Source organism: Odontomachus brunneus, unplaced genomic scaffold, assembly GCF_010583005.1.
Source record: "Odontomachus brunneus isolate Ranch 3 - 2012 unplaced genomic scaffold, Obru_v1 Obru_scaffold_027, whole genome shotgun sequence".
NCBI lineage: Eukaryota > Metazoa > Arthropoda > Insecta > Hymenoptera > Formicidae > Odontomachus > Odontomachus brunneus.
The window spans coordinates 2,476,050-2,480,469 of NW_022639477.1; the positions used below are offsets into that span (position 1 = coordinate 2,476,050).

Consider the following 4,420-nt stretch of genomic DNA (forward strand, 5'->3'; position numbering starts at 1 on the left):
CTCTCTCTCTCTCTCTCTCTTGTACGCCATGAATCAACGATGTCGACAGCGACGATCATGAGCCGACAGGGGAAGGTTTGAGAGGATTATCGTTTATATCAGGCACAGTGGCTGCGTTTGTACCGTCCCTTAATGGAGTCTCATAACTTTGTTATTATCTGGGATCTCCCATCGCTCGTTGTAAGAAACGACACGGCCGGCTGCCAAAAATTTATACGCAGCTAAACAGCGTTTTCCGCATTGACTGCACGCGCGATTTCTCGCGATTGAAATCGCTCTCGCGAAGTGAAATTCGCTACGAGCGTAATGGAAACCAGAACCAGAATTAATTATATCTATTACGTCCATAAAGGCGCGCGAGAGGGCGAAGCTGTGTGCAATCGGAGGCCGCGAGCGGCAGAATTGGTCTCGGTTCATTGGCGAAAAGACGATTGCGCAATTGATCGTTACCGACCACTCTTCCGCCGCGGCTCGTAAAGTGTCGATAATTTCCCCTCTTCCTTTTTTTTCGCTCTCTCCTCTCGCGTTCTAAGTATAATTATTACACGGCCGCGCCTAAATGCACCGTGAAGCACGACGGAACGGTAATTATTCTGTTTCGCCGCCTCGCAATCCTCCGTCATCGATTAACGGGGAAACGTACGAAAAAGTAATTAAAAGCGCCGAGTAATATCGTATTATTATTACAATATGGGGCTTCATAATCCCACGATAAATGCCTATTCCACATAATCTGCCGGCTGTATTTCCGCGGCAATTTGAATACAAAGAACCGAGATAACCGACCCCGGTTCCCATTGTCGGAGGGATATATGCGTAACCGCCGGGCCGCCTGTGTGATACATGCGCGTGTATCTATGACGTTCTCGAATTAGTCGCCGGCTCGAAAAATTTGAATGGGGTCGCCGCGCCAAATTTCACCGGTCGCGTTTCACGGGCCGCCGTTTATCGGATTTTTCAGGAGAGACTTATATCGCGGCGTGCGCGCGCGACACAATTCGCGACTCGTAACTCATGCGCCTTAATTTTCGAGATGTCATCCGGCCACTTCTTGACCCTATCTTCACGAGGTGGAGGCTGAAGAGAATCTATCGCGGATCTTTTTTCTTTTCTCGTTGTCCAGCACGTCATCGCGTTGCTCGCATCCTCGAGCGCGTTAAACTCGATCAGATACGCGATCGACAATTTCCAATATATGAACTTGTAATTTGAGATAAAAGTTCCGAGCCGAGTACAAGTGGGCGAAGCGGAAATTGTCTTCTCGTTTCTCTTCCAGCGGAAAAGAGATTCCCCGCAAGTTCATTAAATGTTTCTTTTTGCAAAAAGAAGCGAAAGCAACACTGAGAGCGACAAGTATCATCGAAGCGTTATCTCTCGACTCGGTTTCGTCGAGCGCGTGTCGGCGAAGTGGGAATTGCGATCTTTTACGCCCGCGGGTCTCGGACGAATAATTGGTTAAATACACGGTAAACAAGAGATCGCAAATAATAGCGCATGATAGCGAACGGTTTCGTTCCGGCCGCTTGTGTGTACCGGCAATAACAAACGTATCGCGCTAATTATATAATATGTACGACAGGTGTCATTAGCGTAATAGGCGCGCTTTAATAACGGATGGTGGTCTAAAAGCCGCCTCTCTTCTAACAAATTAGCGGCCGGGAGCATTCGCGCGCGCCAGTGCAAAGAAAGGGGAAAAAAGAGGGCGTGATACGAGAGAGAGATGACTCGGTTGTGTCTCTGTGTAATGTATGTGTGTGTGTGGATGCCGTCAATTTGCATTCCGCGGAAATTCGCGGGTTAACGCCGCTTCAAGTCTCAGATACGCCGCTCATTTTGCATACGCGCAATCCTACGGACGTTTAAGCGCAACTATATTTCCGCGGACTCGTCAAGTTTCTCTGTTTATGCTTATGTTTCTTCTTTTTCTCTGTTATAGGTAAGCACAAACGCGCCGTGTACATACATTTTCCTCGAGGATTAATTCCCTCGAAAGCCGGGCGGCTTTCACGGTGACTGGGCAGAAGGTAAATTAATCACTTTCGAAACTCTCGTGACGCATAATTCGCTTAATCACGCACTTCCACGCGAGTTACACTCGTTATCTCGTTGATAAGGGCGTTTCGCTGGCGATTCTATATTTAGCACGTATCGTTCGCGATCTAGCATCGAGAGAAAATAAATCATATATCACACAGTGATAGTTTTATACAAGAGAAATCCGCTTTTCCTCTTAAAAATTGCTACAAGTTGTCAACCATCTCCTCTCGATCGTCAACCGTTCTGTTGCGAGTTTAAGCAAGTTAAAAAAAGATTATCGTTTCGGAGTCGTGAGAGGGGGAGGCACGCGATTTGTCTGTGTCGCTCTTACGTACGAGACACACTAACGACGCGGTTAACTCGCCCGCGACGGAATTCGGTTCGACAACCGACACGGACGTCCGGTTAAAACCGCGAAAGTAATCCACGCGACCGTCGGTAGGCGTTACGACACGTCGAACGCGGAGAACGTTTCACGCCCATGTAGGTGCGTACCTAACGTCGCATCGGGTAAATACATAAGCCGGGGATGCACCGGCGTGTAATAGAGTTTCGCGTGCTTTGTTAAGCGAATGGTAGGCAGAGGCTTTCCCTGGACGTGGCAGGGTGGCAAAGCAGGGTTGGAGAGGATCGAGAGAGATAGAGAGAGAGAACGGGAATGGCGATGCTGATGACGGTGGTGGTGGTGGTGGCGGCGGCGGCGGCGGCGGCGGCGGTGGTGCTAGTAGACGGCGCGCATGGGAAAGTTACGCGAGCAGGTAACTTTTGATCTGAAAAGTGGTGGCAGGTTGGCAGGAGGATAGCCGTGGACTTGAATGGCGAAGTGCCTCGAGGGCCGTTAGATGCATTTTTCATGTCTCGGCCAAGATATACACACCTAGGCACGAGCAGCAGCAAGCGGGCTTGCCCTTCACCCCCTGCATCCTTCCTCGTCCTTCGCACTTCCGCCATCTGCCTCGCGCTCGCGCGCACGCGACGTCGTCGGTGCTCGCACCCTCCTCGCTGGATAACGCTAGTCACTAGCAGCCCTCTCTCCGTATCGCAGTTCACTAAAAGTCCCCGGCGATATGGAGCGTGTATTCAAACGATGTAATTTCTTCTCTGCCTCCCCCCCCCTCGCCCCGTTTCCTCCCCTTCTCATTCTCTCCCTGTCTCTTCCGTTCGCCCGGTTGGCGACGTGCCTCTCCCTCGCTTCTCTGCGCCGCGACGCATTATGCCCGCTTCTTTCCGCGGAGTTTTCCACGTCGGCTTTAAACTGTTTCCGGGCCGGGTAGGCCGATCGTACCGGATCGCCCAGGATTCCGTCCTGATCCCCGTCTCATCGCGGAATTTATTATTCCCGATAAGTTCGCTCGCATGCGAAGCTGCGCGAGAGAGGATTGCCGCGACGACCGATCGGTCGGCGACACACCGGGGGGAGCGGAAAACGGGATCGCGGATGGCACTTTCAAGTTCTGGACTCGTGACGCGAATCGGACTTCTCGTTCCTCCCCTTCCTCCTCCTTCATGTGCGCAGCATAAGATGTCGAGTAGGTCGACCCTAATGCTTATCTTCGATTCAGTGGCACGTGTCGGTACTCCAACTGCAGCCAGGCAGTTTCCCTTATTTTTCGAGCGAGTTTAGGCGGAAACTTCGTTCCGGCTTTACCGCTTCGCCGTGCGGCCTTATCGAATATACGCGGTGCATCCTAGATCTGTCGCGCTCTTCTTGCGAGTGAGAAAAACACGGCCGGTGCCCGGAAACAATGTTACACAGTCGGGAAAGTCACGCGAAGGGTGCTTTTTTTTCTCAATTTCCCCACAGTGAATATTTCGTTAATTGAGTTTCTGATTAAACTTTGTAATTTGTGCAAATGCGTAATTACACCGCGAGAGCCATCGAGTGACCGCGAGCGAGCTTTGACCCGACAGAACCCTTTAACCCTAATCCGACCTCACGCATCGCGTACACTAATGTAATGAATGGTAATGAACGAATGCCGGGGCCACCCTACCACCACTTATCGCGCGCGCTCATCGGGGTGTCCCGTAAAAATCGCATCGGGCATCGAGCCAGGGAGCAGCCGAAAATAAAGAAGAGCTCCGCTCGTGGTGAGTCGGAGGGCGCGGGGTTAAAACGCACGAAGGGGTCGCGGGTACCTTCGGGAATTGCTCCGTCGGCCGGTTCAGAGGGGCGACGGAGGGAGGACGCAAGTTAGACAGCTACAAACGAAGGTAACCGTTAGGTGGACGAGGACGACCTGCTTGAGATTTCGGACGCGTGCGGCTCTCCTTAACCTCTGCCTCGTCCGCGTTTTTTAACACGAGATCTTTCTCCTCGTCTTCTCGTCGTTGTACCCGTTCTTCTGCCCCGTTCCTCTCTCTCCTTCTCCCCCCCCCCCCC

The 4,420-nt window shown here is 51.8% G+C and overlaps 1 protein-coding gene and 1 long non-coding RNA gene across 13 annotated transcripts in view; both read left to right on the plus strand.

Annotated features, from left to right (window-relative positions):
• LOC116842732 overlaps positions 1-2,698 on the plus strand; it is a 55,839-nt gene extending 53,141 nt beyond the window's left edge. The window contains exon 3 of the long non-coding RNA XR_004377766.1: positions 1,937-2,698. This is a non-coding gene — a long non-coding RNA (uncharacterized LOC116842732). The remainder of the gene's footprint in view (positions 1-1,936) is intronic.
• LOC116842723 (mRNA decay activator protein ZFP36L3-like) overlaps positions 1-4,420 on the plus strand; it is a 442,334-nt gene that overhangs the window by 315,704 nt on the left and 122,210 nt on the right. The window lies entirely within an intron of this gene.